This window comes from Antechinus flavipes, chromosome 3 (assembly GCF_016432865.1).
Source record: "Antechinus flavipes isolate AdamAnt ecotype Samford, QLD, Australia chromosome 3, AdamAnt_v2, whole genome shotgun sequence".
NCBI lineage: Eukaryota > Metazoa > Chordata > Mammalia > Dasyuromorphia > Dasyuridae > Antechinus > Antechinus flavipes.
In genome coordinates, this window is record NC_067400.1 from 46638745 (window position 1) to 46653070 (window position 14326).

Consider the following 14326-nt stretch of genomic DNA (forward strand, 5'->3'; position numbering starts at 1 on the left):
GGCCATTTTCATAGAGATCATCATGTGTTGTCTCAGTCTTGAATCTTATGAAGAAAGAAACTTGAAGGATTTGTTCCTCCCTCCTTCTAGAAGAGGACCAATAACTTCTGGAGTGTGATGTCCTGATTGCAAGTGAATTGGAATTAATTAAAGTAGGGCCTTGTAATATCTTTAGCCTCACTCTGAGAAGGGAACCGGGGTTACTGAAGCATAAAAAAAAAAAAAAAAAGAGAGAGAGAGAGAGAGGAGAGAGAGAGAGGGGGGGGAGAGAGGGAGAGAGAGAGAGAGAGAGAGAGAGAGAGAGAGAGAGAGAGAGAGAGAGAGAGAGAGAGAGAGAGAGAGAGAGAGAGAGAGAGAGAGGAGAGAGAGAGAGCGCGAGCTCTACCTAGCGCTTCAATAGTGTTGCAAATTCGGACTCTATTGGTTGGCAGCCTCTGGCTGCTCAGATTGCTGTGGGATTTTTGTTGTTGTTGTGTTTTGTTTTGTGTTGCTTTATTTTCCGATTCCGGGGAAGGCCTTTAACCGCACAATTCAAGAGTCAAACCAGACTTGGAATCAGGTAGGTAAATTCCTGATACGAATTTGGGGGTGGAGACATAGCATCCGGGTCCACATACTTCTAGCCAAAGACCACTCCCTTTTCCGATATTATTATTTGCGTGTGTGTGTGTGTGTGTGTGTGTGTGTGCGAGAGAGAGAGAGAGAGAGAGAGAGAGAGAGACAGAGAGAGAGATACACAGAGTGAGTTCACGAGAACTCGCAGGTAGGATTAAAAGCAGAGCGATCCGGAAGCCTCTAAATTCAAGGGTGAGTGGAGTGTGTCGGCTGCCTGGCTTTCTCCGAGAACGGTGTCGGACGCCAGGGTTCGATTAGGGGTGGAGACGGGGGTTGTCCGTGTGGGATCCTATAGCTTAAGAGAAGGGGATGGATTTGCGAGTGGGGAACGGCGGGAGGGAGAGAGCAAGGGAGGAAGTGGAAGGTGGACTGGATGGAGTGGGAAATAATGCAAGGGATGGAAGGCGTGGACTCAGGTGGTCTTTGAGGTCTTTGAGAAATAGGAGAGCCGTTGTGCTGAGAAAGATAGCGAACGGAATCAGATAAAAAGAAACCGAAAGTTCAAATAAATAAATAAATAGCGAGTCTCTTGTAGCGGATTGGCAGCAAAGAGCTGGGTGGGCGGCTGGTTGACAACAGCTGACCTGATTTACCCCAACACCCAAATCCAATTTTTGAGCGAGAAAGAAACGCTTAGGGTACGTAATCTATTTGATAAAATGGGGAAAAAAAACTTCTTTGATATATCCAAAAAATGTTTGCTGAAGGCTGGAGCCCGGAGAAGTTAATTAAAAAAAAACTTTGGAGGAGAAAGACATCCACTACCTTCAGTCCTCCAGAGGCAGACCCCTGCATTCGCTTATTTTGGTTTTTTTGTTGTTGTTGTTGTAATTCGGTCATTATTCAGTCGTGTCCAACTCTTAGTGACCCCGTTAGGCAAAGATATTGGAATGGTTTTCCATTTCCTTCTCCAGCTCATTTTATAGATGAGGAAATTGAGACAAAGTGACTTCCCCAGCTAGTTAAGTGTCTAAAGCTAGATTTGAACTCGGGAAGGTTATTAGTCCTGACTTAACGTGGTACTCCGCCCTCAGCACCACCTTTTTTTCTTTACTAGAAGTAAAATCTGTCACTTCAACTTCCATTTGTGTAACAAACAATTTATTAAAATACTCACTATGTAAGGCACTATGCTACCTGAGGATCAAAGAAGGGCAAAAGCAGTTCCAAGAAACTCATAAATTACTAGGGGAGGTACCATGGAAATAGAAATAGAGGATGTAATGTAGGTGAAAGGTGAATTTTGAGAGAAAAGCACTAGAACCGTGGGGAGGAAAAAGGAGGGAGGACTGGGAGGCCTTCTGCAGAGTGTGGCATTTTAGCTGAGCAAAACCAGTGGAACTAGAAAATGGAGATGAGGAGGAAATGCATTTTTGAACTGATGTTCACTCAGGAGACTGCACATGGACTGACCTTGTCTCTTCACAAGTTTTGAGCCGAGCAAGTCTGATGCCCCTTTTTTAAAAATTAATTTTTTTTTAGTTACAAAACATATGCATAAGTAATTTTTTAACATACTATTCCAGTTTTTCCCCTCTTTCCCTCCACCCCATCCCCTAGATGGCAGGTAGTCCAATACATATTAAATGTTAAAGTATATGTTAAATCCAATAAATCCAATATATATACATATTTATACAGTTATCTTACTGCACAAGAAAAATTGGATCTAGAAAGAAAGAAAGAAAAAAAAAAAAAACCTGAGAAGGAAAACAAAAATGCAAGCAAACTAATGAGAAAGTGGAAATACTATGTTGTGGTCCACACTCATTTCCCATAGTTCTCTCTCTGAGTGTAGCTGATTCTCTTCATTACTGAACAATTGGAACTGATTTGAATCCTCTCATTGTTGAAGAGAGTCATGTCCATCAGAATTGATCCTCATATAGTATTGTTTTTGAAGTGCATAATGATCTCCTAGTTCTGTACCTTTCACTCAGCATCAGTTCATGTAAGTCTCTCCAGGCCCTTCTGAAATCATCCTGCTGGTTATTTCTTACAGAACAATAATATTCCATAATATTCATACACCATAATTTAATCAGCCATTCTCCAATTGATGGGCATTCATTCATTTTCCAGTTTCTAGCCACTACAAAAAGGGTTCCCACAACATTTTGGCACATATGGGTCCTTTTCCCTTCTTTAGTATCTCTTTGGGGTATAAGCCCAGTAGAAACACTGCTGGATCAAAGAGTATGCACACTTTGATAACTTTTTGAGCATAGTTCCAAATTGCTCTCCAGAATGGCTGGATCGGTTCACAACTCCGCCAACAATGCATCAATATCCCAGTTTCCCCACATCCCCTCCAACATTTGTCACTATCTTTTCTTGTCATCTTAGCCACTCTGACAGGTGTGTAGAGATATCTCAGAGTTGTCTTAATTTGCATTTCTCTGATAAATAATGATTTGGAACACCTTTTCATATGACTAGAAATAGTTTCAATTTATTCATCTGAAAATTGTCTGTTCATTTCCTTTGATCATTTATCAATTGGAGAATGGCTTGATTTCTTATAAAGTCGAGTCAGTTCTCTTTATATTTTGGAAATGAGGCCTTTATCAGAATCTTTGAATGTAAAAATGTTTTCCCAGTTTCTTGCTTCCCTTCTAATCTTGTCTGCATTAGTTTTATTTGTACAAAAGCTTTTCAACTTGATATAATCAAAATTTTCTATTTTGTGATCAATAATGATCTTCTTTGGTCACAAATTCCTTCCTCCTTCACAGATCTGAGAGGTAAACTATCCTATGTTCTAATTTATTTATAATCTCATTCTTTATGTCTAGTTCATGAACCCATTTTGATTTTTTCTTGGTATATGGTGATGTGTGAGTCAGTGCCTAGTTTGTCATACTAGTTTCCAATTTTCCTAGCAGTTTTTGGCAAACAGTGGATTTTTATCCCAAAATCTGGAGTCTTTGGGTTTGTCAAACACTATATTATTAAAGTTATTGACTATTTTGTCCTTTGAACCTAACCTATTCCATTGATAAACTAGTCTATTTCTTAGCCAATACCAGATGATTTTGATGATCACTGCTTTATCATATAGTTTTAGATCTGGTACAGCTAGGCCACCTTCATTTGATTTTTTTTTTTCATTAGTTCCCTTGAAATTCTTGATCTTTTGTTCTTCCAGATGAATTTTGTTGTTATTTTTTTTAGGTCATTAAATAACTTCTTGGGAATCTGATTGGTATAGCACTAAATAGATTAGTTTAGGTAGTATTGTCATTTTTATTATATTTGCTCAACCTATCCAAAAGCTGTTGATATTTTTCCAATTGTTTAGATCTGACTTTATTTGTGTGGAAAGTGTTTTGTAATTTTGCTCATATAGTTCCTGTCTTTCCCTTGGCAGATAGATTCCCAAATATTTTATACTATCGGCAGTTACTTTAAGTGAAATTTCTCTTTGTATTTCTTGCTGTTGGATTTTTTTAGTGATATGTAAAAATACTGATGATTTATGTGGATTTATTTTGTATCCTGCAACTTTGCTAAAGTTATGGATGATTGCTAATAGCTTTTCAGTAGATTCTCTGGGGTTCTGTAAGTATACTTAACATCTACAAAGAGTGATAATTTGGTTTCCTCATTACCTACTCTAATTCCTTTAGTCTCTTTTTCATTTCTTATTGCCAAAGCTAGCATTTCTAATACAATATTGAATAATAATGGTGATAGTAGGCAACCTTGTTTCACCCCTGATCCTTTTGGAAATGGTTCCAGTTTATCCCCATTACATATAATGCTTACTGACGGTTTTAAATATATGCTCCTGACTATTTTAAGGAAAAGTCCATTTATTTCTATGCTCTCAAGTGTTTTTATTAGGAATGGATGTTGGATTTTATCAAATGCCTTTTCTGCATCTATTGAGATGATCAAATGGTTTTTGTTTGGTTGGTTATTGATATAGTCGATTATGCTAATAGTTTTCCTAATATTGAACCAGCCCTGCATTCCTGGTATAAATCCTACTTGGTCATGGTGTATTATCCTAGAGATGATTTTTTTTTTTTTGTAATCTCTTTGCTAATATTTTATTTAAGATTTTTGCATCAATATTCATTAGGGATATTGGTCCATAAATTTTTTTCTCTGTTTTTGTCCTACCTGGTTTAGGTATCAGGACCATGTCTGTGTCATAAAAAGAAAGTAGTAGGACTCTTTCATTCTCTATTTTTTCAAATAGTTTATATAGTGTTGGGGTTAATTGTTCTTTAAATATTTGGTAGAATTCACATATAAATCCATCTGGTCCTAAGGATTTTTTCTTAGTGAGTTGATTAATACCTTGTTCTATTTCATTTTCTAAAATGGTATTATTTAAGCAATTTATTTCCTCTTTTGTTAATCTGGGCAACCTATATTTTTGTAGGTATTCATCCATTTCATTTAGATTATCAATTTTTTTTTTACTTTCAGTTTTATTAATGTCGCCTTTTATTTTTAGAATTTCAAGTTTAGTATTTGATTGGGATGTTTTAATGATTTCTGGAAATCTTGGTATACTCATTTTCCTACTGCAAGAATAGGCTGTCTATAGTGTTGGGGATTTTATTTCGTGTCTTTCTCATGATGAATACATAGAGAAAAGATAAGAATTCACTGTTTGCCAAAAACTGCTGGGAAAATTGGAAACTAGTATGGCAGAAACTAGGCACTGACTCACACATCACCGTATCAAGAAAAAGTCAAAATGGGTTCATGAACTAGACATAAAGAATGAGATTATAAATAAATTAGAACATAGGATAGTTTACCTCTCAGACCTGTGGAGGAGGAAGGAATTTGTGACCAAAGAAGAACTAGAGATCATTGGCATAAAGTTGAGCAAAGTAACTCCTAATTATTGCTCTAATTTTCTCTTCATTAATGGAAAGTTCTCCCTTTTCATTTTTAAGACTAACAACTTGATTTTCTTGTTTCTTTTTTCTAATCAAATTTACCAAAGGTTTAACTATTTTGTTGTGTTTTTTTTTTTTCATAAAACAAACTCTTAGTTTTATTTATTAATTCAATAGTTTTTTTTTGTTTTTTTTTTGTTTTTTTTTACTTTCAGTTTTATTAATCTCGCCTTTTATTTATTTTTAGAATTTCAAGTTTAATATTTGATTGGGAGTTTTTAATAGGGTTTTTTTTTTTTTTTAGCTTTTTTTAGTTGCAAGCCCAATTCATTGATTTCTCTTTCTCTCTTTTATGCAAGTAAACCTCTGAATAAGAAATCTCCTTATTAGTAGTAAGTTCATTTCAAATCATTGTAAGGACGTGACTTTCCCCATATGAACCTAATTCCCATGTAAACCATGAGAACCCAATTGAGGAAGGATGTGACTCCCCCTGTGAGGACTTGACTACTCTCTCACCCCAAGAGCATATATTTTAACTCCTTCTCCTATGAAAACCTGACTGTTCCTTGACCCATAAGAACATATATTTCAACTCTTTCCTTTTTAATTATAAGACAGTCATGTACCACAGGTGTTTTAGCTCCAATTATATGATTCCAGGAACTCGCCACTCCTTGGAACTGTTGCTGTTGATAAGGACTGGCCCCCTTATCAATGCAACATTTGATTATAACCACCTGGAGCCCTAGTTGGTGCATCCTTGTCTTAGATGAGGTCTTCATTTGGCCCAAAGCCTTCTTTGTTTGGACCCCTATAAAGAGTGGGCAAAGCTTTCTCCACTTTGAAGCCTCACCTATGGAGATGATGATCTGCCTAGGACTTTCCCGATCGAGACTCACAGGCTGAAATATCGGGGCCTTCCCAGCCGTCCAATTAGAGTTGAAGCTCCCTCCATCGTACTGAGTAATGTATTCTCTCTCTTTCTCTGCTATTCTAATCATAATCCTTATTATTCTTTGCCTCTTATGTATTATTTGCTGTATGTGTTGTTATTGCAAGCATTCTATCCTGTGCATTGTATAATTAAATTTTACCTTTACTTTAACTGAGCCTGAGAGCGTCATTTATAAAAGTGGATTCGAACTTCTCTTAAAAATCATATAACATTAATAGAACAACCTCTAAAGATATAAAATTTCCCCTTATTACCGCTTTGGCTGTATCACACAAATTTTGGTATGTTGTCTCATTGTCATTCTCTTGGATGAAATTATTAATTATATCTATGCTTTGCTGTTTCACCCATTCATTCTTTAGGATGAGATTATTTAGTTTGATGCCTCTTCTACTTGAATTTATGCTACATCTAAATTAAGAACTTTGGGGTAGAGAGCCAGGAAAAGTCATTTGGAGTTAAGGAAACAATCCCATTTCCTTCAGTCAGAAGGAGAGGGAGGGAGGGAGGGAGGGAGGGAGAGAGGAAGGGAGGAAAGGAGGGAGGAAGGAGGAAGGAAGGAAGGAAGGAAGGAAGGAAGGAAGGAAAGAAGGAAGGAAGGAAGGAAGGAAGGAAGGAAGGAAGGCAGGCTAAAATTATTTATTGAATTTTTTTGTGTGTGTTGTTAGTGAAACATGGAATAATAGGGAATCTCTCTCAAATGTTATTATATAAAACCCCTGCTAGAACAGGGTTAATATAACCCAATTTTCCAGATGTTTTCTTTTTTTTTAATGAGTCCTGGAAATCTTGGTGTACTCATTTTCTACTGCAAGAATAGGCTTTCTGTAGTGTTGCGGATTTTATTTCGTGTCTTTCTCCTGATGAATACATAGAGAAAAATGCTTCATTCAATGAGACATACTTAGTCAAAACCAGTAGCAGAAGTATGTACAGGTAATTTGTTTTCTTAGTAGAAGTTTCCCCTAATAGTATTTAGGATTTCTCAGAATTATTGACAATGAAAAAAGAAAATATCCATTAAGGATTATTAGATAGGAAAATGAAAATGATTTATTTCTTTCATTGCTTAATACACTCACAAAATGACTGGATTTTTATATTTAATTAGTTCTCAGATCTGGAAGAGAATTTCCTTGCTTACAACACTAACCAAACCAAAACAACAAGAACAACAAAAATTTAGGGCAAATTAGGTGCCTAATTGAACCCACAGAGCCCAGATGGTGTCTCTTTCCATCGACAAATAGGATCAGGATTATAAAATCATTTTAGATTTGGAAGAGGTCAGCTTCTTATCCAACCTTTTCATTTTACAAAGGAGGGAACTAAGGCCAAGGGAGACCAAGTGACTTGACCAAGCTTACACAAGCCTTAAGTGTCAAAGACTGGATTTTTTGACTGCAGAGACATTGCTCTTTTCATTGGATCACTCTCCTATCAGGATAGCCTATTCTCAAAGTAGCATGGTATGCTGTAAAAGGCTCTGGCCTTGGAGGCTATAGAGAATTATCTTTTTCAATTACTTGTCAATGGCAAACATTTAGTTACCATGGTGAAATCTTACAGATCTACAGATAGAGACTATCTCACAGACCATCCAGGTCAATCTCCTTTTTAGAGATGAGGATGATGAAGCTTGTGGAGGTTGTCACAGATACTAAATGTCAGAGGTGATCATGGATTCTCTGATTCCAATGTCAGACTTGGACTTTCTATATCTCATTGTTTCTTTTGTGTCCTGACTCTGAGTGAGACATGTGTAGATAGGATTTTTCATCATGATGAAAGATCCAAAGAGAGTCTTGGATCTCTGTGTTGCTGAGAAGAACTAAGTCTGTTATAGCTGATTATTCTACAATGTTCCTGTTAATGTGTATAATGCCCTCCTGATTCTGTTCACTTCTCTCAGCATTGGTTCATGCAAATCTTTGAAGGTTTTTCTGAATTGGACCTGTTCATGATTTCTTATACTACAATAGTATGCCATTGCATTAATATACCACAACTTGTTCAGCTATTCCCCAGTTGATGGGCATATCTTCAATTTCTAATTCTTGGCCACTATAAAAAGAGCAGCTATAAATATTTTTATACATGTGGGTCCTTTTCTCTTTTTTATGATCTTTTTGGAATACAGATGCAGTAATGGTATTGCTAGATCAAAGGGTACACACAATTTTACTCCTTTGGGCATAGTTCCAAATTGCTCTCCAGAATGGTTGGATCAGTTCACAACCTACCAACGATGCTTATGTTCCAGTTTTCTCACATCTTCAACATTTATCCTTTTCTTTTTCTTTCATATTACCAATCTGAGAGGTATGAGGTGGTACTTCAGAGCTTTTTAAATTTGCATATCTCTAATCAATAGTGATTTAGAGCATTTTTATATGACTATAAATAGTAATTTTTTATATAAAAACTGTCTATTCATGTCCTTTTACTATTTATCAATTGCAGAATGGCTTACATTCTTATAAATTTGACTTAATTCTCTATTTTTAGAAATGAGGCCTTTATCAGAAATGATGGCTGTAAAAAATGTTTTCATACTTTTTGCTTTCCTTCTAATCTTGGCTGCATTGGCTTTGAGCAAAACTTACTTTTAAAAGAATCAACATTATCCATTTTGCATTTCATAATGTTGTTTATACCTTGTTTAGTCATAAATTTTTTCCTTCTCCATAAATCTGATAGGTAAACTATTCCATACTCTCCTAATTTGCTTATGGTATCATCCTTTATGTCTAAATCTTGTACCCATTTTGATTCTATCTTGGAATAATACAGTGTGAGATGTTGTTCTATGCCTAGTTTCTGCAAACTAATTTTGTTTTCCTAACAGTAGTTTTCCCAACTACTCACAGAAGTGACTTCTTATCCCAAAAGCTGGAGTCTTGGGGCTTATAGAACACTGGATTACAATAGTAATTGACTATTGCATCTTGTGTAGCTAACCAAATCCAGTGATCCATTACTGTTATTTCTTTCCATACCAAATAGTTCTGATGATTGCTGCTTTATATCTGATTATGATGACTAGGCTGCTTTACTTTTTCTTTTTTTTTTTTTAATTGTAGTAAGTTTATTTATTTTAATACACTTTGCTTTATGAATCATGTTGGGAGAGAAAAATCAGAGCAAAAGGGAAAAACCATGGGAGAGATTAAAAAAAAAAAAAACAGAAAAAAGAAGCATGTATTGATTTACATTCAATCTCCTTAGATCTTATTCTGGCTGCAGATGACATTTTCTGTCCGAAGTCTATTGGGATTGCTTCGGAGCACTTGAATTGCTGAGAAGAACCAGCCTTTTCTAGTTGATCATCACACGTTTTTGCTGTTGTTTTGTACAATGTATTCCTGGCCATTTGTTTTGTTTAGCTTAGTTCATGTAAATCTTTCCAGCTTTCTATAATCAGCTTGTCATGTACTACAGCTTGTTTAGCCATTACCCAGTTGATGAGCATCAACTCCTTTTCCAGTTCTTTGCAACCACAAAAAGAGCTGCTACAAACATTTTTGCATATGTTGGATCATTTCCCTCTTTTATGATTTCCTTGAGATACAGACCCAGTAATGACACTGCTGGATTAAAGGTTTGCACAATTTTGTATTCCTTTGGGTATAGTTCCAGATTGCTCTCCAGAATGGTTGGATCATTTTACATCTCCACCAACAAGCATTAGTGCACCAGTTTTCCCATTTGCCCTCCAATATTTATCATTATCTTTTCCTATCATCTTAACCAATCTGAGAGGTGTGAGGTGGTACCTCAGAATTGTTTTAATTTAGATTTCTTTAATGAATAGTTATTTAGAGCATTTTTTCATACAACTATAAATGGCTATAATTTGATCATCTGAAAATTGTTCATATCCTTTGACCATTTATCAATGGGGGAATGACTTAAAATCTTTTTTTATTATTATAGCTTTTTATTTACAAGATATATGCATGGATAATTTTTCAGCATTGACAATTGCAAAACCCTTTATTCCAATTTTTCCCTTCCTTCCCTCTCCCACCTCCCCCAGATGGCAGGTTGATCAATACATGTTAAACATGTTAAAGTGTATCTTAGATACAATATATGTGTGCAGGTCCATACAGTTCTCTTGTTGCACAAGAAAAACTGGATTCAGGAGGTAAAAAATAACCTGGGAAGAAAAACAAAAATGCAAGTAGTCCACATTCATCTCCCAGTGTTCCTTCTCTGGGTGTAGCTAATTCTGTCCCTCATTGATCAAACTTTTGTAGCAATTTTTGTCAAATAGTGAGTTCTTATTCCAGAAACTGGGGATTTGCCACATATTAGATTGATATAAGCCTTGATTATTGTGTTGTGTGTATCTAATCTGTTCCATTGATCCACCATTCTATTTCTTAGCCAGTGGCTTTGAGTACTTCTGCTTTATACTATAGTTTTAGGTTTGGTACTGCCAAGTCACCATCTTTAGTATTTTTTTTCCCATTAATTCCCTTGCTATTCTTGACCTTTTGTTCTTCCAGATAAATTTTGTTATTATTTTTCTAGTGCTATAAAATAATGTTTTGGCAGTTTGATTGGCATGGCACTGAAAAAGGTAGACCAATTTAGGCAGATTTGTCATTTTTGTTAGCTTGCCCTAGTCATGAACTATTAAATGACTAAATTATTCCCTCTCAGAGCCAAAACTGATGAGATCATGCTTCAGACAATGTTCATCCCCCTCTCTTTTTCCCTTAGATTGTAGTAGGTTTTTTGAGCCTCTTGGTGTGAACTAATTGTCCCATTATACCTCCCCTTTTCTATTTTTCCAGTACAGACCTTTCCCCACCCCTTACTATCTTTTTCTTTGCTATTATCACATCAGAGTCCATTCACAACCACACCCTCAGTCCATGTGATACTCCCCTTTGTCAGCCCCAGTGACAGATATAATTCTCAAGAGTTATAGATATTGTTTTCTCCTTTAGAGATGTAAACAGTTTAACCTTTAATTATATGTTTTTCCCCTGTTTACTTTTCTACAATTCACTTGTGCTCTGTGTTTGTAGATTAAATTTTGTTTAGTTCTTTTTTTTTTTCCCAATAGAAATGATTGAAAGTCTCTTACTTCACTGAAGCTCCATCTCCTTCCCTGAAAAGTGCTGCTGAATTTTGCTGTGTCTTTTTGTTACTTCTTGATTGTAAACCCAGGTCTTTTGCCTTCCAGAATATAGTATGACAGCCTATCCATCCACTGATCCTTTATTGTAGAAGCTGCCAGATCCTAGGTAATGCTGACTATTGCTTCTTGATATTTTAATTGTTTTTACTTGGAAGCTTACCTTTTGTTTTCCTTGAGATTATAGTTTTGGAGTTTTGCAATAATGTTCCTTGGAGTTTTCCTGTGGAATCTCTTTCCAGGGGTGATGGATGAATTCTTTCAATGAGTATTTCTCCCTCTGTTTCTAGAATATTAGGACAGTTTTCCTTAATATTCTCTTGTAGAATGCTATCCAAGCTCTTTTGTTTTTGGTCATGGCCTTCAAGTAAGCCAATTGTTTTAAATTGTCTCTTCTGGATCTATTTTCCAGATCGGCTGTTTTTTCAGTGAGCTATTTTACATTTTCTTCCACTTTTTTCATTATTTTTAGTTTGATTGTTTCTTACTATTTCACAAAGTCATTAGCTTCCATTTACCCTGTTCTAGTTTTTAATATGTAATTTTCTTCAGTTAGCTTTTCTATTTTTTTTCCATTTGGTTTATTCTGCTGTTTAAATTGGTTTCTTCAGACAACTTTTTTCCCCTTCCTTTTCTAAATGAGAGAATGACTCTCGTTCATATGTCTAATTTATTTTCTCATTTTTTCTTCTACCTTTCTTATTTGCCTTTTAAAAATCTTTTATGAACATTTCCAAGAAGCCTCTTTGGGCTTGAGACCAGTTTATCTCACTAGATTTTTTCTGTGGACATGTTTTCTACGTCTGAGTTTGTGTTTTAGTCTCCCCTGTCACCATAGTAACTTCCTATGGTCAAAGTTCCTTTCTATTTCTTGCTCATTATTTTTCCTTTTCTATTGGTATTTCCTCTTTTTTTTACTTTTAAGGTGGAGCTCTTCTCCTGGGACAAAGGTGGCATTGTCCCAAGCTTCCTATGTGACTCTGAGCCTCACCTTTGAGCATATGGGCCCTTTGTATTTGTAGAGGGTAGCTTTGCCTGCTCAGTTCAAGAGATAGCCTGGTTTCCCAGTCCACTGATTTGCTCCTCTACTGAGCTGGGACTGAGGATCTTAATTGCTGATTTGTTATGATTAAGACCCTCTTACCTCTTTCTCAGAGTCTATCTCTGCTGGGCTAAATACTTTTTCACCCCAATGAGACTGAGCTTTCTTTAAGTTTTTTCAGTCTATCTTGAGTTGGAGAGTAGTTTCATTTATGTGGTTTTGGAGGGAAACTGGGAGAACTAGAGCAGCTTCCTGACTTTACTCTGCCATCTTGACTCCACCCCCAGAACTCTGCTTTCCTTTGTATTTTTTCCCATTCATCCTCTATGAATCATTTTCATTTATCCCAAGATAAATATCTTGGAAATATTTATACCCCCTAAACATCCCCATGTTCTAGACTTTTTGTTCTTCTAGATGAATTTTCTTAAATTTTTTTTTTAGCTTTATAAAATAATTATGTTGTTAGTTTCATTGATATGGCACAAAATAAGTATATTAATTTAGATAAACAGTCATTTTTATTTTAGTAGCTCAGCCTACTCATGAGTAATTTATGTATATATTTTTCCAGATCTGACTTTATTTGTATAAAAAGCATTTTATAATTGTGTTCATACACTTCCTGGATTTTTCTTGACAGGTTAGATTCCAAAATATTTTATGCATTTATAATTACCTTAAATGGAATTTCTCTTTCTATCTCTTGATTCTGGATTTTGTTCGTTGTATAGAGAAATGCAGATTATTTATGTGGATTTATTTTATAGCTTACAATTTAGCTAAAATTGTTCTTTAGTTGATTCTCTAGGATTCTCTAAGTATACCATCATATCATCTGTAGAGTGATAATTTTATTTTCTCATTGCTAATTCTAATTTTTTTCAATTTCTTTTTCTTCCCTTATTGCAAAAGCCAATATTTCTAGTTCAATATAAGATGATATGGTGATGATGGGCATCCTTGTTATTCTCCTCATCTTATTGGGAAAGCATCTAGCTTATTTACATTACATATAATGTTTGCTGATGATTTTAGATAGACATTACTCATCATTTTAAGTAAAACTCCATTTATTTCTCTTCTCTCTAGTGTTTTTAATAGGAATAGGTGCTACATTTTATCAAAATCTTCTGCATCTATTGGGATAATCCCATGATTTTGGTTAATTTCTCTATTGGTCTGGTTCATTACATTGATAGTTTTTCTAATATTGAACCAGCCCTTTATTCCTGGTATAAATTCCACTTGGTTGTAGTGTATGATTCTTGTGAGATATATTGCTATAATCTCTTCCCTAGCATTTTACTTAAAATTTTTGCATAAGTATCCATTAGGGAAATTTTCTTTATTTCTGGCTTAATAATCAACAATATATTTCTGTCATAAAAGAAATTTGGTTAGATTCTGTATATTTTTCCAAATGCTTTACATAGTCTTAGAATTAATTATTCTTTAAATACTTGGGAGCATTAATTTGTGAATTCATTTGGCCCTGGCAATTTTTTCTTAGAGAGATGACTTTTTCAAAATTTTTTTCAAATGGGGCTATTGAAGTATTTTATGTGCTCTTCTGTTAATCTGGCCATTTTATGTTTTTGTAAATATTAATCTATTTCATTTAAATTTCCATATGACAGTCATAATTGAGTTTACACTTGGGCATAATAGCTCCTAATGTTTTAATTTTCTCTTAG

The 14326-nt window shown here is 35.2% G+C and overlaps 1 protein-coding gene across 2 annotated transcripts in view; it reads left to right on the forward strand.

Moving 5' to 3' along the window:
- The first annotated feature begins 376 nt into the window (after nt 1-376).
- Nucleotides 377-14326, forward strand: part of PLSCR1 (phospholipid scramblase 1) — a 53489-nt gene continuing 39539 nt past the window's right edge. The window contains exon 1 of one of the 2 annotated variants that reach the window (XM_051983317.1): nt 377-559. The gene's annotated coding sequence lies outside the window, so the exon portion shown is untranslated. Of the gene's footprint in view, nt 560-694; nt 808-14326 lie in introns of those variants that run through there. The other variant, XM_051983318.1, reaches the window with a different exon arrangement.